Below are 23375 nucleotides of genomic sequence, written 5' to 3'. Positions count from 1 at the left end.
GCATTGTGGGGGGGAAGGGATGGGGAGGGGGAAGAGGAGGGAGAGGGAGAGAAAAAGGAGGACCCGCTGAGGGGAGGGGGCGAGAGAGAGGGGCAGCCGGGGGAGAGGGGGAGGAGAGGAGGGAGCTTGGAATGGGGTCCAGGCCCGGGAGGGGAGGAGCTAGGCGCAGAGGAAAGGGTTCTGGAGTGTCCCCTCCCTTCGTTCCGGGGGGCCCCCCCAGGCACCGTTTACAGCGGGGCGGGGGAGGAGAAACAGCACTGGGGGGAGGGGGCTCTTGGTGGCCGCGAAGACACAATGGGGAGAGGGCCGAGGTGGGAGGACCATGCACTCACACCGACGCGGAGGGAAGGGAGCGCGCGCGAGACACTCGTTAGCTCGCGAGGAGGGGGCGGGCCCCTGGCGGAGAAGGAGGGAGCCACCAGGGGCTCCCGGGCAGGGGCGGGGCCCCCGAGTGGAGGTCGCGAGGTCCCGCAGCCCGCCCGGGCGTCGCGGGTAGCCGCGCGAATTCGCCTGCTTGCCTTGAGGGGCCGGGGGTGGCCGGCAACCCCGCTCCGCCTCCTTCAGGTTCTAGGGTTCTGCGGAGGCCCCGGGGCTGGAAGCGGAGCCGGAGAGCTGCCTCGGCGCTTCGCTCCCCTGGCTGCTCCCCCTGGGGAGGAAGGCCGGCCTGGGATGGGTACCCTCTGGCCTGGCACTCGAACTGAGCCTGGCCAGAGCCTCAGTGGACCTTCGGCCTCCCGTGCGGGCTTCCGGGCAGCGGCAGGGAGCGGGACCAAGGAAGCCCCCGGGGTCGACCCCCACCCATCCACCACGGCCTTCAGTCGACCACAGCTGGGTATTTTTTACTTTTAAAAGGCAGCCAGTTCGGGAATTAAGGAGCTCAAAAGAGAAATCTTGGGAGCACTCCTCCTCCCACCCCCAAAAGAGATTTTAGAAATCATTTCTTTAGTTGCAGGCGGGCATAAAACCAACTACCACCGATGGGGCCCCTCCTCCCCTTGCTTTTAACATATTACATTCCTTTACATAATTTTTTAAAATCACGGGCAGAGCAGACTTAGGGTTTTGTTAGTTTGGGTTTTTTTGTTTTTGTTTTTTTTTTTCTGAAGACCCCATCCTCAGATTATTCAGCCAACCTCTGACCTCAAAAATGGACAAAGCACACAACCTGTGTTCTGTTCCCAGCCCGTTGAGTTTGACACATGCTAGGCAGGAAGAAGGTTTGACAAGAGTGGACCTAGGGTTCAAGGGAAGATGCTAAATCTTAAGTATTTACCAGATAGTGCCTTATAAATTTTCTTATAATGTGACTCAGGCTGGAAGTGGTTAGAGGTTGCAGAGGGACCCTCCACTTAACGATAGTTTTGCTCCCATTTACAGATGGAAAAAACTAGCATTCAGAGTTAGTGCATTTTACCCCTATCTGGTTGATGCTACAAGGCCGAGGTATAATGGATAGAGGACTGGATTTCTAGTCAAAAGAGCCCTACCTGGTTTTGGCGTGTATCAATATGATGCCTTTGAGCAAATGTACCCTCTGAGTTTCCTCATCTGCAAGTTGTTAATCTGTATCCCTGCTTCACTTGACCAGCTTAAAAACAAAAATATCCCTACTTCAACAGGCTGATGTAAGGAACTCAGCAGGAAACAAAAGTGAAAGCCTAAAGTCTATAGAGACACTAAGAAGATACCAACATGCCCTTCAATTTAGTGATATCAATGGTGTCCTTAGAACAAGTTCAACTGAGTACACATTTCCTAGTTACTTAAGAGCAAAGCGTTGTTAGGTGCCTATGGAAACAAAGACAAACCACTGATTCCTGTCTCCAAAAAGTTCACCATTGAGCAAGGCAGGTGAGCTACAATAAAAGCAACAGGTCGTGTTAACAAAAGGCTGGGCAAATCCAGAGGAGAGTGTGATAAATTCCACTTTGGTGAGACTTCAGTGGAAGAAGTAGAAGCTGGACCTTGAAGATCTGCCTGCTGTGTGCCAGACACATGTCTGTGATTCAGTGGACAGCATTGAGTCTGGAGTGTGCAGAAGATAATGAGTCTGGAAAAGAAAGTTGAGGCCAGACTCAGAATTTCAGTGCCTCTCTGCCCTTATCCCCTCCAGTTAACTCTCCTTTACTACCTTTCTTGTTCTCCAAGACCCAGCTCCACCTCTAGCTTCTTTATTAAATCTCCCTGATTACCACCCTTCCTCTGCACTCCACTGAATGTGATCCCTCCATTCTCTAAATTCCCTGACCCCAATAGATTGTACACTTGAGCACAGATACTTAACAGATATTCTTTACGATACCTACATTCTTGTTGAGTTGGAAATTTTGGCAACTGTAATCTTGTTTATCATCACAGCTACAGCAAGTATTATTCTGACACAATAAGGAAATTTATGGAGTATAAGGTGTAATTCATGTCCAGGGTCATACAGTAAGTCACAGGCAGGACTAGAATACCAGCCCTGTATTCTTTCCATTGAACCACAAGCAGGTTTCTGAGATATAAAATGGTAAATGTCTGACTGCTTTTTTAAAATACTCCGAAGACCTACACTTTCAAGGGAAATCTCATGATTGTGGTTAAGCCACCAGCCTGGAAGTTCTGAAAACTTAGTTTCATCCAAACCCAGGTGAAAATAACTTGCAGCAAAAATGTTAATTCATTATATCTCATGAGGAATATAATTACTCAGTGGATCAATATTCATATTCTGTTGTCTTTCTAGGTGAATAAGAAAACTTAATAACTAATAATATTGAATGAAAAGGTGACTTGGTAAGTAAAATCATGACAAGAAAGGTGCCTAATCCCAGCACTTTGGTAGGCTGAGGTGGGCAGATCACTGTGGTCAGGAGTTCAGGACCAGCCTGGCCAAAACCAGGAAACCCCATCTCTACTAAAAATCCAAAAATTAGCCAGGCATGGTGGCTGGTGCCTATAATCCCAGCTACTCACTCAGGAGGCTGAGGCAGGAGAATCGCTTGAACGAGGGAGGCAGAGGTTGCAGTGAACTGAGATCGTGCCTCAGCACTCCAGGCTGGGTGACAGAGCAAGACACCATCTCAAAAAAAAAAAAGAAAGGTGCCTAAGTCTGTTCAATCCAAGTTCTGCTGTTTGATCATAAAGGGTCCTGTATGCCACTGGAAAAAAAAAAGAGCAGACTTTATATTGTAGTTATTGGGGAGTCACTGATCACTTGTAAACAAGGGAGAGATACAATCAGACCTGCTAAGCTGTTTCTCTGACCCCATTTTTTTTCTGTGCACTTGATTCCTTTAGGAAGAGAGACTATAGACTCTGGGTGATAATGATCTCCAGTGAAAAACAGTGCGTCACACCCATGATGTGGTCCAAACCAAGTCTCCTTCACCTTTGTATTTTCAGCACCCAGCATAATCCTGACACATTTAAAGTACTCAGAAATTGCTTGTTGACACTTTAAATTGTCCGTAAAGCACAAGATATGGTCAGTGTTTAAAATTTTTGTGATTCTTGCAAAGACCATGACAATGCCAAAGCTCTTAAGATATATGCTCACCTCAAGACGGTGTAAAGAATTTACTTCTCTTCATCTCTTCAAAGTTTTCCTTCTAAAAGGTAATTAAGATAAAATGTTTAAGAATGCCTATTTCATAGTAAATGTTCCACAAAAATGAATTCCCTTTCTTCTTAAAATTTAGTTTCTTCTTTTGAATACCAGTAAGTGGGGGGAAAAATTAGTTTCTTCTCATCTGCGCCATTTGGATTTCATGTGCCTTTAGACTCACACTAGCACATGTGTGTACTTGCTACCTGTTGACTCCATTTCCTCTGTCCTGAGGATTCTATGTGTGGAATTTTAAACAACAGCCACTCCCTGTAGCTTACTTCATTGAAACATTAGAAACAGTTTTTTTTAAGGTGGCATTTTTTAAGTGAATAATATTTTAGAATTTAAAAGGACATTAGCGTTCATACAGTTAGGGATATCAAAAACATACACATGGCAGAAGATGATACTATAAAGTTAGACTAGGACCACATCATTTTTTAAAAAGCAAGCCTTTATTCTGAAGTTACTAGGCAATCACAGAACATCTGTAAACAAGGAGAGAGATGCTCAGACTTGCCTTCTACTGCAGATGCTCATCTGACTTCTATTTGAACATTCGTAGCTGTGGAGAGCTCATTCCTTACCAAATCTACCTATTCTAAGAATTAGAAGTGCTTCCCTGACTGAGCTGAATTTTTCCTTCTGTGATACATATTTGTTGGTAATCCTGGCCTCAGGAATAACATCAGCCTTCTTTTTCTTTATCCATAAAAACAAGGGAGCCAAGCATGGTGGTTCACACGTGTAATCCCAGCAATTTGGGAGGCTGAGGCAAGAGGATCGAGGCCAGGAGCTTGAGATCAGCCTGGGCAACACAGTGAAACCCCCATAAAAAAAAAAAAAGACTGGGTGCAGAGGCTCACACCTGTAATCTAGCACTTTGGGAGGCTGAAGCGGGTGGATCACAAGGTCAGGAATTCGAGACCAGCCTGGCCAACGTGGTGAAACCCCGTCTGTACTAAAAATACAAAAATTAACCAGGCATGGTGGCAGGCACCTGTAATCCCAGCTACTTGAGAGGCTGAGGCAGGAGAATCACTTGAACCCAGGAGGCAGACGTTGCAATGAGCTGAGACCACGCCATTGCACTCCAGCCTGGGTGACAGAGACTCCATCTCAAAATAAAATTAAAAATTGGCCAGGCATCATGGCTCACACCTATAATCACAGCACTTTGGGAGGCCGAAACAAGCAGATCACTTGCAGTCAGGAGTTTTAGACCAGCCTGGCCAACATGGCAAAATTCCATCTCTACTAAAAAATATAAAGGTTATTAGCCAGACATAGCACAGAACTGTAGTCCCAGCTACTCAGGAGGCTGTGGCAAGCTACTCATGCCACTGCCCTCCAGCCTGGATGACAGAAGGAGACTCTGTCTCAAAAAAATAAATTAATTAAATTAAATTAAAAATTTGACCAGGAATGGTGGTGCACATCTGTAGTCTCAGCTACTTGAGAGACAGAGTTGAGAGAATCACTTGGGCCCAGGGGTTCAAGGATTCTGTTAGTGAATGTTCCTCTGGACTCCAGGCTGGATGACAGTATGACTCTTAAAAAACATGTAAAAGAAAGAAAAGGGTAGGAACCAGATGAACTAGGGCAGGAAAGGAGCCTAAAAATCCATAATTCTTTTTTATTTTCATTTATTATTATTATTATTTTGAGATGGAGTTTCACTCTTGTTGCCTAGGCTGGAGTGCAATGGCACGATCTTAGCTCACTGCAAACTCTGCCTCCGAGATTCAAGCAATTCTCCTGCCTCAGCCTTTCAAGTAGCTGCGATTACAGGCATGCACCACCATGCCTGGCTACTTTTTGGATTTTTAGTAGAGATGGGGTTTCACCATTTGGTTAGGCTGGTCTCGAACTCCCTGATCTCAGATAATCCACCTGCCTCAGTCTCCCAAAATGTTGGGATTACAGGCATGAGCCACCGTGCCTGGCCCAATTCCTTTTTAGTTTTTTGAGACAGGGTCTTACTCTGTCACCCAAGCTGGAGTGCAGTGGCATGATCACAGTTTATTACACCCCTGACCTCCTGGGCTCAAGCCATCCTCCCACCTCAGCCTCCTGAGTGACTAGGACTACAGGCACACATCACTATGCCTGGCTAATTTTTTTTTTTTTTTGAGACGGAGTTTCGCTCTTGTTACCCAGGCTGGAGCGCACTGGCGCGATCTCAGCTCACCGCAACCTCCGCCTCCTGGGTTCAGGCAATTCTCCTGCCTCAGCCTCCTGAGTAGCTGGGATTACAGGCACACGCCACCATGCCCAGCTAATTTTTTGTATTTTTAGTAGAAACGGGGTTTCACCATGTTGACCAGGATGGTCTCGATCTCTTGACCTCGTGATCCACTCTCCTCGGTCCTCCAAAGTGCTGGGATTACAGGCGTGAGCCACCACACCTAGCTAATTTTTTGTTTTTTGTAGAGGTGGTGGTCTCACCATGTTGCCCAGGCTGGTCTCAACCCCCTGGGCTCAAGTGATCCTACAGCCACAGCCTCCCAGAGTGCTGGGATTACAGGCATAAACCACCACATCTGGCTCTAAAAATCTATAATTCTGACATGAACTTCATTTAAATCCACTAATCTACCTTCCTCTAAGTCAAATCTCTCTCTTTTTTTCTCTGAAACAAAAATGAGATCCAACTCCATTCTAAACAATCTCCCTCTGACCAATTCTAATGTATTAGAACGGTCTTCAGTCTGATGCATCTTTGGACTCTACAAAATGTAATGTCCTCTCTCCGAAAATAAATTCTCACATATATGGTCAAATGATTTTCAACAAGGATGCCAAGACCATTCAATACATAAGAGATAGTCTTTTCAGTAAATGATGCTAGGAAAACAGAAAACACAGATGCTAAAGAATGAACTTGGCCCCTGACCTTAGATGATATACAGAAATTAACTCAGATGGATCCATGACCTAAATATAAGACCTAAAACTATAAAACTCTTAGAATAAAACATAGGGCAAGAGCTTTACAACATTGGATTTGGCAATGATTTCTTGGATATGACGCCAAAGGCACAAGCAACAAAAGAAAAAATAAACCAATTGGACTGTATGAAAATATAAAATATTTGTTTTTCAAAAGACACTATAAGAACTGGGAGCACTGGCATGCACCTATAGTCACTGCTACGCAAGAGGCTGAGGTGACAGGATGGCTTGAGTCCAGGAATCAGAATAGGCAACACAGCAAGACTTATCTAAAAAAGAAGTGAAGAAGGGAGAGAAGGGAAAGAGAAAAGAAAAAACAAAGATACGATCAATGGAGTAAAAAGGCAACCCGCAGGATGGTAGAAAATATTTGTAACTCAGCAACAACAACCAAAAAAACCCCACTGAAAAATACGCAAATAACTTGAACAGATATTTCTCCAACGAATATATAAGATCATGATCAGCACTAATCATAAAGGAAATGTAAATGAATACTACAATGAGATCCCACTTCATACCCATTAGGATGGCTACTATTAAAACAAACAAAAAAAAAGTTGAAGACCAGCCTGGCCAAGATAGGGAGACCCCATCTCTACCAAAACACAGAAAATAAGAGTTGGTGTGAATGTGGAGAAAGTGGAAGCTTTGTACACTCTTGGTGGAATTGTAAAACGATAGTCACTGTGAAAAACAGTATAGTGGTTTCTCCAAAAATTAAAAATCGAATTACCAGCTGGGCGTGGTGGCTCACACTTGTAATCCCTCACATTTTGGGAGGACAAGACAGACAGATCGCTTGAGGTCAAGAGTTTGAGACTAGTCTGGCCAACATGGTGAAACCCTAGTCTGGCCAACGTGGTGAAACCCTATCTCTACTAATACTACAAAAATTAGCCAGATGTGGCAGCTCACAACTGTAGTCCCAGCCACTTGGGAGGCTGGGACACAAGAATTGCTTGAACCTGGGAGGTGGAGGATGCAGTGAGCCAAGATTGCACCACTGTACTCCAGCCTGGGCGACCAAAAAAAAAAGCAAGCAAGAAAGAATTATGCAATCCAGCAATTCCACTTTCAGGTATATACCCAAAATAATTGAAAAATATTTGAAAGCATGGTCTCAGAGAGATTATGGGTACATCCATGTTCACAGTAGAATTATTCATAGTAGCTAAAATGTGGAAACAATCCCAAGTGTCCATTGGTATATGACTGGATAAATAAAATTGGTATATCCATACAATGGAATGTTATTCAGCCTTAAAAAGGAAGGAAATTCTGCAATCTGCTACAACGTGGATGAACATTGGGATGTTATGGTAAATGAAATCAGCCAGTTACAGGAAGATATATACTGTATGATTCCACTTTTATGAGGTGATTATTGTAGTCAAAATCATAGACACAAAGTAGGGTGGTAGTTGCCATGGGGTGTGGAGAGGGGAGACTAGGGAGTTATCATTTAACTGGCATAGAGTTTCAGTTTTATCAGATAAAGAAAGTGGACTGGGTGCAGTGACTCAGGCCTATAATCCCAGCACTTTGGGAGGCTGATGCAGGAGGCTCTCTTGAGGGCAGGAGTTCAAGACCAGCCTGGGCAATATAGCAAGACCCCATCTCTACAAAAACAATTTTAAAAATAAGCCAGTCATGGTGGTGTGCACCTGTAGTCTCAGCTACTTGGGACTCTGAGTCACGTGGATTCCTTGAACCCAGAAGTTGGGGCTGCAGTAAGCTCTGATTATGCCACTGTCCTCCAGCCTGCATAACAGAGCAAGACTCTGTCTCTAAAAAAAAAAATTATTAAAGAAAAAATGCTGGAGATGGATGATGGTGATAGTTGAACAACAATATGAATATACTTAATATCATTGAACTGTGTACTCTACAATGATTAACATAGTACTTTTTTTTTTTTGAGACAGAGTTTCATTCTCTCCTAGGCTGGAGTGCAATGGTGTGATCTCGGTTCACTACAACCTCCACCTCCCGGGTTCAAGTGATTCTCGTACCTCAGCCTCCCAGGTAGCTGGGATTACATGTAAATGCCACCCAGCTAATTTTGTTTTTTTTTTTTTTTGAGACGAAGTTTCGCTCTTGTTACCCAGGCTGGAGTGCAGTGGTGCGATCTCGGCTCACTGCAACCTCCGCCTCCTGGGTTCAAGCAATTCTCCTGCCTCAGCCTCCCGAGTAGCTGGGACTATAGGCACATGCCACCGTGCCCAGCTAATTTTTTGTATTTTTAGTAGAGACGGGGTTTCACCATGTTGACCAGGTTGGTCTTGATCTCTTGACCTCGTGATCCACCCACCTTGGCCTCCCAAAGTGCTGAGATTACAGGCATGAGCCACCGTAATTTTATATTTTTAGCAGAGATGGGGTTTCACCATGTTGGCAAGGCTGGTCTTGAACTTCTGACCTCAAGTGATTCACCCACCTCGGCCTCCAAAGTGCTGGGATTACAGGTGTACAGGTGTGAGCCACTGCACTGGTCAACATAGTAAATTTTATGTTATGTGTATTTCTACCACAATTTGAGGAGGGGGGCAAGGTATTGCTCTGTCATCTCCAGGCAGAGGCACAATCACAGCTCCTTGCAGCCTTGATCTCCCAGCTTCACAATTTTTTTAAGTTTTTGAAGAGGAGACAAAGTCTTACTATGTTGCCCAGGTTGGTCTTGAACTTCTGGGCTCAAGAAATCCTCTGGCCTTTGCCTCCCCAAAAGTGTTGGGATTACAGGCGTGAGCCACTGCACTTGGCCCTTACCACAATTTTTTTAATTACAGGAAAATGTTATGCAGTCTGATGAGTTCTGGAGCTATAAGGTTCTCTCCCTTCAAGGATCTCTCAGAAATGTCAACAGATAATAATGTAATTGCCACAGTGAAGATTTGTATAAAGTATTATGAGTACACAAATAAGAGATAATTGATTTTGCCAGGGAGAGAATAACTTTAGTAGGGAAAGAATGATCAATAAAAATTTGGGGCCTGTGCTATGGTTCACACCTGTAATCCCAGCACTTTGGGAGGCCGAGGAAGGCAGATCATTTGAGTCTAGGAGTACAAGACCAGCCTGGGCAACATGGTGAAACCTCATCTCTACTAAAAATACAAAACATTAGCCAGGCATGTAGTGGCATGTGCCTGTGGCCCCAGTTACTCAGGAGGCTGAGTTGGATCATTTGAGTCCAGGAAGCAGAGGTTGCAGTGAGCCAAGATGGTGCCACTGCACTCCAGGGTGGGTGACAGAGTGAGATCCTGTCTCAAAAAAAAAAGAAAACAATAGTAAAAGACATTTGAATCTTGAAGGGTGAGTGGACTTAGCCAGGTAGAGAAAACAAAATTCAAGACTCAGAAGAGAAACGGGACAGGGCACGATTCAGGAACCTACATATGTTGGCATACAGGGCAGGGGGCAAGGTATAGGAGATGGTACTGAGGAGATGAGTAGGGCAAGATCATGAGGCCAGTAATACCATGCTAAGCACTTAATGCTTAACTGCAAAGGTAGTCCTTCAAGGGTCTTACCCAGGATAATGACGTAGTAATACTTGGATATTTAAAATATGCTGTTTTCTTCTGGAGAGAAAAGTTTTAAATAATTAACACTCCTATTAATATTTAACACTCCTATTCTTGTGTTGGGCCAGGCGCGGTGACTCACGCCTGTAATCCCAGCGCTTTGGGAGGCCAAGGCGGGCAGATCAGGTGGTGAGGCGTTCGAGACCCACCTGGCCAACACAGTGAAACTCTGTCTCTACTAAAAATACAAAAATTAGCCAGGTGTTGTGGCAGGTGCCTGTAGTCCCAGCTACTTGGGAGGCTGAGATAGGAGAATTGTATGAACCCAGGAGGCAGAGGTTGCAGTGAGCTGAGATCACTGTACTCCAGCCTGGGAGACAGATCAAGACTTTGTCTAAAAAAAAAAAAGTGAAAAATATTAATAGTTAATATATGTTAAACATATAATAAATGTTTAAGGAATGGCAAGTAGTCTGATATCACATAAAGAGAGGAAGAAAAACTGGTTAGCAGACAGCTGGGAGATAAAGTTGGAGAGATGGAATGACAATAGATAGTAAAAGGGCCAGCAGGGTGGCTCACGTCTGTAATCCCAGCACTCTGGGAGGCTGAGGTGGTCAGATCACCTGAGGTCAGGAGTTTGAGATCAGCCTGGCCAACCTGGTGAAACCATGTCTTTACTAAAAATACAAAAATTAGCTGGATGTGGTGGTGTGCGCCTGTAATCCCAGCTACTCAGGAGGCTGAGGCAGGAGAATTGCTTGAACTCAGGAGGGGAGGTTTAGTGAGCTGAGATTGCACCATTGCACTCCAGCCTGGGAAACAGAATGAGACTTTGTCTCAAAAAAAAAAAAAAAAGTCTTAGGAGCCATATTAAATTGCTTGGATTTGATCCTGCAAACATTGGGGAGCATCCAAAGTTTTGAAGTGGGAGAATTATGCGATTATATCTCTGTTTTGGAAAGTAAACTGTAGGGGCAGTGCAGAGTCTGCTTTGGAGGGAGGAAGATGGAGAACAGATTCTCTGACCCAGATAGGATCTCAAACCGCATATATCCATATATCTTGTTGACTAGAGAAATATCAGTTTTATATTCATCCTTGGAAATCATTGAAAGGGAAGAAAATTCAGTAGTTATCTATGAAAGCATTCGATGAGTGACTTCAGTTCAAACTTTATTTTTATTTAAAATAACGTAACCACATTGCAAAATTTTGAACCTATAGAAAAATGACATAAACTACCACAGTGCCATTTGGAATAATGGATTTCCTATCATTCTCTTTTTTATTTTTATTTTGACAGCTATTCAAGATAAGGCAGCTGGCCTATGCAGATAGGAGAGTACCATGGTCTAGGACAGATCTGGAGAGACATAACCAAAAACTCACTAAGCCTATTTTGGCAGGAGCAAGACAAAATTTACATGAAAACCAAGTCAGAAATATGTGTCAACATGAGCAAGCAGGCCAGGCACAGTTGCTCATGCCTGTAATCCCAATACTTTGGGAAGCCAAGGCGGGAGGATTGCTTGAGCCTGGAAGTTTGAGACCAGCTTGGTCTCATAGTGAGACCTAGTCTCTAAATAAAAATTTTTAAAATTAGCCACATGTAGTGGCACACCCCCCTGTAGTTTAAGCTACTCCAGAGGCTGAGGTGGGAGGATCACTTGAGCCTAGGAGTTCATTACAGTGATACAGTGAGCTGTGATTGCACCACTGCACTCCAATCAGGGCCACAAAGTGAGACTCTAGCAAAGAGCAAAAATACAGAGGTGGAAACAAGAGTGCTACAGAGAGGGTCGGGGGAAGTGGAGAGGATTGACATACACAAAAAGGTAGAATGGATAAGACCTAGTATTTGCTAACATAACAGGGTGACTATGGTCAAAATAATTTAATTATACATAAAAATAACTAAAAGAGTAAAATTGTATTCTTTGTAACCAAAGGATAAATGATTGAAGTGATAGATACCCCATTTACCCTGTATGATTTTTATTTTTTTGGAGACAGAGTCTCGCTCTTAGCTTAGGCTGAGAGTTCAGTGGCACAATCTCGGCTTACTGCAATCTCCACCTCCCGGGTTCAAGCAATTCTCTTGCCTCAACCTCCTGAATAGCTGAGATTACAGGCACGCTCCACCACGCCCAGCTAATTTTTGTGTTTTTAGTAGAGATGGATTTCACCATGTTGGTCAGACTGGTCTTGAACTCCTGACTTCGTGATCTGCTCGCCTCAGCCTCCCAAAGTGCTGGGATTACAAGCGTGAGCCACTGCGCCCAGCTCCTGTATGATTATTATACATTGCATTCCTCTATCAAAATATTTCATGTAACTCACAAATATATACACCTACTATGTACCCACAAAAATTAAAAATTAGTGCTATAAGCTAGCCAGACATAGTAGCATGTGCTTGTAGTCCCAGCTACTCAGGAGACTGAGGAAGAGGATCCCTTGAACCTAGGAGTTTGAGGCTTCAGTGAGAGTTGTGATTGTGCACTGCACTCCAGCCTGGGTGACAGAGCAAGACCCCATCTCTAAAAATAAAAAAGCTGAATGTTGGTGTCCCCCCAAGATCCATATTTTGAAATATAATGCCCAATAAGATAAGTATTAAGAGATGGGGCCTTTGGGAAGTGATTAAGTCATGAAGTTTTCATCCTCATGAATGGGATTGGTGTCCTTATAAAAGGAGGTAGAGGCCAGGCACCATGGCTCATGCCTGTAATCCCAGCATTTCTGGATGCTGAGATGGGAGGATCACTAGGTCAGGAGTTCGAGACCAGCCTGGCCAACATGGTGAAACCCTGTCTCTACTAAAGATACAAAAAATTAGCTGGGTGTGGTGGCACATGCCTGTAATCCCAGCTACTCGGGAGGCTGAGGCAGGAGAATCCCTTGAACCCAGGAGGCGGAGGTTGCAGTGAGCCAATATCACGCATTGCACTCCAGCCTGGGTGACAGGGCGAGGCTCGTTCTCAAAAGGAGGCAGAAGGAAATTGTCTTGCCCCTTTCATCATGTGAAAGTGCAGCAAGAAGATGCCATCTTTGAAGCAGAGAGTAAGCCTTCTCTAGACACTGAATCTATTGGCACCCTGATCTTGGACTCTATGGTCTCCAGAACTGTGAACAATACATTTCTATTTTTTATAATACCCAGACTAAGGTATTTTGTTGCAGCAGCCAAACCGATTAAGACAGAGAGCTAGTCATGGCAGATGATACAGTTTGAATCTGTGTCACCACCCAAATCTCACCTTGAATTGTAGTTCCCATAATCCCACGGGTCATGGAAGGGAGCTGGTGGAAGGTAATTGAATCTTGGGGGCAGTTACCCTCATGCTGTTCTCGTTATAGTGAGTTCTCACCAGCTCTAACGGTTTTATAAGGAGCTTTTCCCCCCTTTTGCTTGGCACTTCTCCTTGCTGCTGCCATGTGACAAAGGATTTGCTTCCCCTTCTGCCATGATTGTAAGTGTCCTGAGGCCTTGCCATGCTGAATTGTGTGTCAAACCTCTTTCCTGGCCAGGGGTGGTGGCTCACTCCTGTAATCCCAGTACTTTGGGAGGCCAAGGCAGGTGGATCATGAGGTCAGGAGATTGAGACCATCCTGGCCAACGTGGCGAAACTTCTCTACTAAAAAAATATAGGCCAGGTGCAGTGGCTCACACTTGTAACCCCAGCACTTCGGGGGCCAAGATGGGTGGATCACAAGGTCAGGAGTTCGAGACCAGCCTGGCCAACACAGTGAAACTCCATCTCTGCTAAAAATAGAAAAAGTAGCTGGACGTGGTGGCCAGCACCTGTAATCCCAGCTACTCGAGGGGCTGAGGCAGGAGAATCGCTTGAACCCAGGAGGCAGAGGTTGCAATGAGCTGACACCATGCCACTGCGTTACAGCCTCGGCAACAGAGCAAGACTCCATCTCAACAAACAAACAAAGAAAAACACAAAAAATTAGCCGGGCGTGGTGGCACCACACCTGTAGTCCCAGCTACTTCGGAGGCTGAGGCAGGGGAATGGCTTAAATCCGGAGGTGGAGGTTGCAGTGAGCCAAGATCATGCCACTGCACTCCAGCCTGGCAACAGAGCAAGACTCTGTCTAAAAACAAAACAAAACTAAACTAAACTAAAACCTCTTTCCCTTATAAATTACTCAGTCTCAGGTATGTCTTTATTAGCAGCATGAAAACAGACTAATACAGTAAGTATGGCAATTTGTGTAGTGAAATTCCTTTTACTGGGTGCCTTCTGCATGTTGTGGGGCTGAGTATGATTGCTTAAAGGTGCTAAACTGGGTGGTTGTAATCATAATTATTTTGGTCTCTTTTCATTTCACCTTAAATCATAAGCATTTCTCATGTTGTTCTACTAGCTTTCATAAATACCTGTTTTACCAGCGATTAAATTTTTTTTTGGAGACAGAAGTATCGCTGGGCAACAGAAGTATCGCTCTGTTGCCCAGGCTGGAGTGCAGTGGCACAATCTCAGCTCACTGCAAACTCCACCTCTAGCGTTCAAGCGATTCTCCTGCTTCAGCCTCCTGAGTAGCTGGGATTACAGGCACCCACAATCATGTCTGGCTAATTTTTGTACTTTTAGTAGAGATGGGATTTTGCCATGTTGGCTAGGCTGGTCTCAAACTCCTGACCTTGTGATCCGCCCACCTTGGCCTCCCAAAGTGCTAGAATTACAGGTGTGAGCCACCGTGCCCGGCCCATTTTATTTCTTTTAACATTTTTTTTGTTTTCTTTTCTTCAGCTGTTTACTCCTAAATCTTTTGTAAAATTATTTTTAAGTTATAGCAATGCAAGAATGAAAAAAATTTTTTAATTTTTTTTTTTTTTTGAGACAGAGTTTTACTCTTGTTGCCCAGGCTGGAGTGCAATGGCGTGATCTTGGCTCACTGCAACCTCCACCTCCCAGGTTCAAGCCATTCTCCTGCCTCAGCCTCCCAAGTAACTTGGATTACAGGCATGCGCCACCATGCCCAGCTCATTTTTTATATTTTTATTACAGATGGGATTCCTCCATGTTGGTCAGGCTGGTCTCGAACTTCCAACCTCAGGTGATCTGCCCACCTTGGCCTCCCAAAGTGCTGGGATTACAGTCATGAGCCACCACACCCAGCCTATTTTTTTTTTTTTTTTTTTGAGAGAGAGTCTCCCTCTGTCACCCAGGCTGTAGTGCAGTGGCACAATCTTGGCTCACTGCAAACTCCATCTCCCAGATTCAAGTGATTCCCATGCCTCAGCCTCCCAAGTAGCTGGGATTACAGATATGTACCACCATCCCTGGTTAATTTTTCTTTTTCTTTTCCTTTTTCTTTTTGAGACTGAGTTTCACTCTTGTTGCCCATGCTGGAGTAAAATGGCATGATCTCAATTCACCACAACCTCTGCCCCCTGCGTTCAAGTCATTCTCCTGCCTTAGCCTCCTGAGTAGCACAGATTACAGGCATGTGCCACCGTGCCCAGCTAATTTTGCATTTTTAGTAGAGACAGGGTTTCTCCATGTTGGTCAGGCTGGTCTTGAACTCCTGACCTCAGGTGATTGGCCTGCCTTGACCTCCCAAAGTGCTGAGATTACAGGTGTGAGCCACTGTGCCCAGCCTAATTTTTGTATTTTTTAACAGAGACGGGGTTTCACCATGTTGGCCAGACTGGTCTCAAACTCCTAGCTTCAAGCAATCTGCCTATCTCAGGCTCCCAAAATGCTGGGATTATAGGCATGAGCCACCATGCCTGGCCTAAAAAAATTATTTTTAGCAAAATAACTTTTATGTTTATAAATGTTTAGTTCCCTGATGTTTTTAAACTTTTAAAATTAAAACTTTTTTCTGATTAAAAGTATTAAAGATCTTTTACAGAAAATCTGGAAAACATAAAGAAAAAATGATAACAATAATCTGTAACTCCATTATTTTAAGATCACCAATTTAAATAACTTTCTCCCATATTTCCTTCCAGTCTTTTTTTAAATGCCTTTTAACATGGTTGAGATTATATTTTGTCTATAATTTTTTACTTAATGTTTTGGTGTATTTTTCCATATCCTTAAAAATGCTTTATAAAGACAGTTTTAGCATCTGCAAAATATTACATTAAGAGAAGGTGCCAGAGTTTGCTTAACCAGTCCTTATTGTTGGGCATTGAAGTTACTTCTAATTTTCTGCTATTATAATAATGCTTTTGCATAAATGCATAAAGCACTATAAGGTTATTTCCTCAGAGAAAATTCTCAGATGTGGGATTTCTATATCAAGTAGTGTGAAAATTTAAAAGGTTCCTGATATGTACTGCCAAATTGCTTTTTAAGAGGTTTGTACTAAATTCCACTTACACTATTATGTGGGAGAGAAAACCAACTAAACATTTTTAAGCTTTAAAAATGATAAGCTTCTCAGAATGTCTGGGCAAGGGCTGTAGCATCTACACTTGTATTTTCCTTTGAAAAATAAATATTGCCTGGTAGCATAAAGTCTCAGATTTTGGTAAGAGGGGTTCGCATACTTTACTTCCCTTGATGTCCCCAAGAACCTGAGAAACATACCTTTTAATCAGCTAAATACCCCCACCTTGCAAGCTAACAGTATTTTATTTTATTTTAAATATTTTTTATTATTTTTAAAGACGGGGTTTCACCATGTTGGTCAGGGTGGTCTTGAACTCCTGACCTCAGGTGATCCGCCGGCCTTGGCCTCCAAAGTACTTGGATTGCAGGCGTGAGCCACCACACCCGGCCTGCTAACAGTATTTTAAAGAGAAATTTCCTTAAGGTTATACAACATCAACAAACTGTCTTGCTGGGTCCCTCTAAAGCTCCCCAGAGAGTAAGATCACTCACAGCTTTGGAGGGAGAACTTCTAAGGGATCCCTGAAGGGATCACCAGTTCTAGCAGATGGTGTATGCAGCTCTAAATTTTTCTGGTTTGGACAGTCTTTGGTCTAGTTCCAGAGATCCCAGCCTCAGATCACTCCCAACATTACTCTGGGGCCCTCCAGCATCCAATCGCAAGAGAAATTGTAAGCTTCTCACCTTTTCTCTCATCCATACATGCTCCAGTTCCCACCACTTCATTCTCTCTCTTTCCTGTTCTTATTCTCCCTGGCTTCTCTTTTCTTCTTCTCCCCCAACTATCTCTCTTCTCTTGCTAAGTGTGCCCTCCGGAGTCTATCTTGTAAATTTCTTTCTAAGCTTTACTTTTAATATTTTCCCTTTCTCTCTTCTCTGAGTCTTTGTGTTAACTTTTTTCTCCCCCCACCCCCGTCCTTCTAATTGTCTCAGACTTTTAGTTCTTTCCTCCTTTCCAAAAGGGACACAGCTGACCTTTCCGAGGAGTAGCCTATCTCTTTTTTGTCCCCAAACTTCTCTCTCCTGAGCTCTTCTGTTCTCTTCAGATAGCACACATACCATCCCTGAATTTGCAGGAGTTTCTTTTTGCTTTTTTCACGCCAAAGATAGCTGCTTTTTTTTTTTTTTTTAACACCATGTTACCAAGGGCTAATCTTAGTAGACCACTGTTAATCCCTCTAGACCTCACCATGATTTCCTTCTGGTATTTATCCTTATCATACTCTCAAAGAAAGGATCACTTATTTATGACCATATTTTCCTCTCTATCCAAATCAGGATACATGAGAGCACAAGTCTAAGCCTACTTATAATTACAATAAGATAGGATATTTGAAATCTGGGCTGTCCTCGGAAATCTGGGACATAATGTTGCTATAAATGTCACCTATCCAGAATCCAGCTCTCAGGCAGTTTCATAAGCAAAAACTCTGAACATCCTCAGCACTGTCAGGAAGTTTGTGTTCTGTATATTACACTCAGACTAAAAAAGGTATTCCTCTCATTTTGTCCATTCTGGGAATCAGAATTTTAACTGCACATGAGGTAGGGTCTGGCCATCCAGGTTGCTATCGAGAAATCAACACATAGGGGGATTCTTCACAAAAAGCTTCTGTGAGTTTTTATGAAGCTCACAAAAATTTTTCACTGAGGTCAGGCGAGGTGGCTCACACCTGTAATCCCAGCATTTTGGGAGGCCAAGGAGGATGGATTATCTGAGGTCAAGAGTTCAAGACCAGCCTGGACAGCACGGTGAAAACCCATCTCTAATAAAAATACAAAAAATTAGCCAGAAGCCGTGGCAGACACCTGTAATCTCAGCTACTTGGGAGGCTGAGGAAGGAGAATTGCTTGAACCCAGGAGGAAGAGGTTGCAGTGAGTCAAGACTGCACCACTGCATTTAAGCCTGGGTGACAGAGTGAGACTACATCTCAAAAAAAAAAAACCCTTTCACTGAGAAAGGTTAAACCCAAGTCTGAAATGAGAGCACAGGGTTTACTACTCATTGACTGATTTATGCAGAAATCTGTATAAAGATCTCCAAAGGTGGCTTAGTAGGTTCTGTTTTAAACTTTCAGTTCCTCTTTGTTAGAACGTTAAGGAAACCTCTTAACCGATATGAGTTCCTCTGATTTGAGCTGGACTTTCCTTCTTCCACTATCCAAATTCTCCCGATTCTTTTATGTCTGGGATATTCATCTAAGTCATCATGGTTGTATATGCTCAAGATTCACTTTAAGTACAGTCTTAATCTTATTTCTGAGGAAGTTTGCTTTCTCCAGTAGGTCTGCACAACTCCCCGTTCTTATTTCCTATGGCCTCTGAAATGATCTTTCTCCTTGTGAATTAATATGGCCCTGCCTTCTTCTAGGTAATCCTGCTTTTGTCATGTATTTGTATTGCATTTTCTGCCCACTTTTGTCCTCTCCTACAGTGGAGGGAGCATTTTAAGCCTTTTTGTTTCCATAGAAGAGTAACTTGCTGGTTGGAAGATCTGGGTTTAACATGGACCCCCAGAGAATCATGGAGAGCCTGAGACATCCTATGTAATCCAATAAATATCCACCCACTCCCACCCCCACCTTTGCTGGCTACAGCAGCTGGGGAAGTCAGAGGGAAAGAGTTTTTTTTGTTTTCGTTTTTTGTTTTGAGACAGAGTTTTGCTCTTGTTGCCCAAGCTGGAATGCAATGGCTAAATCTCAGCTCACTGCAACCTCTGCCTCCCAGGTTCAAGGAATTCTCCTGCCTCAACATCCCAAGTTATTTTTAAGCATTTTATGCTGCTCAGTCTTGTGAAGACTGCATATACTGTAGTGTTCTTGCACTTTTCTCCCAGTAGTGACTTTCAGCTCTTGCATTACATATAGTTCCAACAAGCTTGGATATTTAGTTTCCATGTCTACAGCAGATCAAAATTAACAACTAGTGGATGGGGGTTGGGAGGCCAGAATAAGATAGTTAAAAGCACAGATTCTGGAGTCAAACTGAGTGTTTGAATCCTGTGCTTCTGCTTTTTAACTGTATGACTTTGAATGAATTATTCAACTTTTTGCTTCAATTTCCTCATCCATAAAATGGGAATAATAATAGCTATTTTGCACAGTTGTCATGAATATTAAATAAATTAATATATGTGAAGTGCCTGCAATTGTAAGCACTATGAGTATAAAGAGGGCACACTGGGAACAGTAGTGATGAGATGCAGCAAAAAGCAAACAAACCACAAAAAAGCAGTGAAAAATAGAGCAATCTAGGATCCAACTGTGTAAGGCAGAGGCTCCCAAACTTTCTCAGCTCCAAGGCACCTTTAGTGTCTCAGTAATTTTTTTCATCGTGCCTCTTTCATGCCCACCACAGAAAAAACAAACTAATAATTCTGTTTATTAAGTAAAGTCCAAACAACTTAATCAGTATTTACATCCTAATAATTTACTAATCATTTTATATAATAATGTATACAAGTCTTTATTCTTTTTTTCTTCTTTTTTTTTTTTTTTTTGAGATGGAGTTTTGCCTTGTCATCTAGACTGGAGTGCAGTGGCACGATCTCTGATTACTGCAACCTCCGCCTCCCGGGTTCAAGCAATTCTCTTGCCTCAGCCTCCTGAGTAGCTGGAATTACAGGTGTGCACCACCACACGCAGCTAATTTTTGTATGTTTAATAGAGATGGGGTTTTGCCATGTTGGCCAGGCTGTTCTCGAACTCCTGAACTCAGGTGATCTGCCCACCTTGGCCTCTCAAAGTGCTGGGATTACAGTCACCATGCCCAGCCTTTATTATTATTATTATTATTATTATTTTGAGATGAAGTCTTACTCTGTCACCCAGACTGGAATGCAGTAGCATGATCTCGGCTCACTGCAATCTCCACCTCCCAGGTTCAACTGATTTTCCTGCCTCAGCTTTCTGAGTAGCTGGGACTGCAGGTGCGTGCTGCCACACCCAGCTATTTTTGTATGTTTAGTAGAGATGGGGTTTCACTGTGTTAGCCAGGATGATCTCCATCTCCTAACCTCGTGATCCACCTGCTCTGGCCTCCCAGAGTGCATGAGCCACCGCGCCCGGTTTTTTGTTTTTTATGGAATCTTGCTCTGTCACTCAGGCTGGAATGCAGTGGCACAGTCTCTGCTCACTGCAACCTCTGCCTTTTTTTAGAGATGGGGTTTTGCTATGTTGGCCTGGCTGGTCTCTAACTCCTGACCTGAGGTGATCCACCAGCCTCGGCCTCCCAAAGTGAGGCACTACACACTACAGGGTCTGGAGGCAGGGAACATGAGGCCAATTCATGCTGATTTCCTAGAACTAAGTCAAAGGAAAACTCCAACTTTCCATACCCATGTAACAAAAGGATCAGAGGCTACTCCCTTTGCATCCCACACTTTTCTGTGTGGCAGATGAAAAACTGAAAGTACCTCTGATTGGTCCCCTCCTACAACCAATCAGACTGGTCTTGGGCCAAGACTTCATTTGCATAGGAGAATAAGTTTGTAACTTCACTTCAGCCTCTGATTGGTCACTTTCTGCAACCAATCAGATGTTTTCATGGGTGTAACTTTGTAACTTCACTTCAGCCTCTGATTGGTTGCTTTCCTCAACCAATCAGATTAATCACAGGCAACTACTTCATTTACATAGGTTGTACCTCAAGTAACCAATGGGAAGCCTCTAAAGGGTCTAAATTTCAGAAATTTCTGTAACCAGGCTTTTGTGAACCCCAATGCTTGGCTCGCTCCCACCCTGTGGAGTGTACTTTCATTTTCAATAAATCTCTACTTTTGTTGTTTCATTCTTTCCTTGCCTTGTTTGTGCGTTTGTCCAGTTCTTTGTTCATGAAGCCAAGAACCTGGGCACCCTCCACTGGTAACAAAAGTGCTGGGATTACAGGCATGAGCCACTGTGCCCAGCAAGTTTTTATTCTTAAATATTCATAATTATGTGCTAAGGGATATATGTGCCTGTTGAGCAATTTCTTTCTCAAACTTTGGGATCACAATTGTATACTTGTACAGTCATTTCTTGTTCCACAGTGATTTTCACTTGGTACTTGCTTTTTATTACAGCAACCTCTGAAAACTCAGCTTTAAAAAGACACGACATCATCCAGGGGCATGTTGAAAACTTGAACACAAGCTTGTGTGGTAGCAGACATATATTGAATATCGCTTTATTTCTCTCTCTGTCTCTTTTTTTTTTAAGATGGAGTCTCGCTGTCTCACCCAGGCTGGAGTGCAGTGGCACAATCACAGCTCACTGCAACCTCCGCCTTCTGGGTACAAGTGATTCTCATGCCTTAGTTTCCCAAGTGTCTGGAATTACAGGTGAGCGCCACCACACCCAGCTGATTTTTGTAGGTTTTTTTTTTTTTTTGAGACGGAGTCTAAGTTTGTCACCAGACTGGAGTGCAGTGGCATGACCTAGGCTCACTGAAACCTCTGCCTCCCGGGTTCAAGTGATTCTCCTGCCTCAGTCTCCCAAGTAGCTGGGACTATAGGCTCCCGCCACCACGCCTAGCTAATTTTTGTATTTTTAGTAGAAACGGGGTTTCACCATGTTAGCCAGGATGATCTGGATCTCTTGACCTTGTGATCTGCCCACCTTGGCCTCCCAAAGTGCTGAGATTACAGGTGTGAGCCTCTGCTCCTGGCCAATTTTTGTAATTTTTGTAGAGACAGGATTTTACCATGTTGTTCAGACTGGTCTGGAACTCCTAGCCTCAGGTGATCCACCTGCCTCAGTCTCCCAAAGTGGTGGGATTACAGGCATGAACCACAGCGCCCAGTCTGCATTTCTCTTAAAATGTCAGAATATCCTCTAGGCCCTATGAATTAGCTAGGGCACCCCAGCGCTCCTAGAAGGACAGTTTGGGAACCACAGGTATAAAAGGGAAGGAAATTCTCTAACAAACCTTCAGGATATTAGCACAGAACATTAGAATAATAAATAGCAGTCATGATGATAACCTCCTCACCTGCATCAACCAGTCCTAGTTCCAGGCTGTCTTGGGGGAAGTAAAATGGTATGAGAAAATGGCCCTGTTTGATGCTAAAATGTGTGCAGAGAGCAGGCCTAAAAAGGACACCCCACAGAAGGAGAAAAGTACACGGGAAGAGAAGCAGAAGCCCTAGACTGAACAGAAAGGAGAAAAAGGAGGCTGCCCCTACTCTTGAGGAGGAGATGGGTGAATGTGAGCAGGCACTGGCGGCTGAGCCCAAAGCCAAGACCCCTTTGCTCACTTGCCCAAGAGTACCTTTGTGTTGGATGAATTTAAACACAAGTACTCAGGTGAGGACATAATGTGGTGCTGCAGTATTTTCAGGAGCACCCTGATAAGGATGGTTGGTCTGAGTATTGCTTTCCTCAGGAGCTCACCCTGACCTTCTGGAGTTGCAATCTCATCGCTGGAATGTTCCAGCAATTGAACAAACTGTGGAAGAATGCCTTTGTTAGTGTCATCCTCTTTGGAAGATACAATATCAGCTCCATTTCTGGAGTCTGAGTTTTCATAGGCCCCAAGCTTGCCTTGACACTGAGTCCAGATTGGCAGGTGGACTTCGAATCACACACATGGCAGAAACTGGATCCTGGCAGTGAAGAGACCTAGACACTGGTTTGTGAGTACTGTTCCTGGAAAGGGGCCTTCTAGCAGGTGAGCTAAGCCTTCAATCAGGGCAAGATCTTCAAGTAAACAGCTCTTGCCATTGCCTTGCTGCATGCACCTGTTCTTTAAGGAGATGGGGATCATTAAAAGAAACTAAATATTGAAAAAAAAAAGTTTAAGGTCAGTTTCTTCTATTTATGAAGACTGAGAAATACTAAGTGCCTACTTAACAAGATTGTCATCCAACGTTATTAAAATTTAAAATAAAACTATTGGGCCAGCCCAGGCACTTTAAGAGGCCAAGGTGGGTGGATCACAAGAACAGAAGATCAAGACCATTC

The 23375-nt window shown here is 43.7% G+C and overlaps 1 long non-coding RNA gene and 1 pseudogene across 1 annotated transcript; one reads left to right on the top strand and one right to left on the bottom strand.

The window, feature by feature from the left end:
* Positions 1–1916: 1916 nt before the first annotated feature.
* Positions 1917–3815, bottom strand: LOC144577000 (uncharacterized). The gene is made up of 3 exons (XR_013520071.1): positions 3701–3815; positions 3542–3593; positions 1917–2050 (listed from the first exon to the last, which is right to left on the bottom strand). It is a non-coding gene; the product is annotated as an uncharacterized LOC144577000 (long non-coding RNA).
* Positions 3816–22067: 18252 nt separating this feature from the next.
* Positions 22068–23121, top strand: LOC144576999 (elongation factor 1-gamma pseudogene; annotated as a pseudogene).
* Positions 23122–23375: the final 254 nt, after the last annotated feature.

Source organism: Callithrix jacchus, chromosome 7 (genome assembly GCF_049354715.1).
Source record: "Callithrix jacchus isolate 240 chromosome 7, calJac240_pri, whole genome shotgun sequence".
Taxonomy (NCBI): domain Eukaryota; kingdom Metazoa; phylum Chordata; class Mammalia; order Primates; family Cebidae; genus Callithrix; species Callithrix jacchus.
The sequence above is the reverse complement of the archived record's forward strand: the minus strand, read 5'-3'. Positions and strand labels throughout refer to the sequence as shown.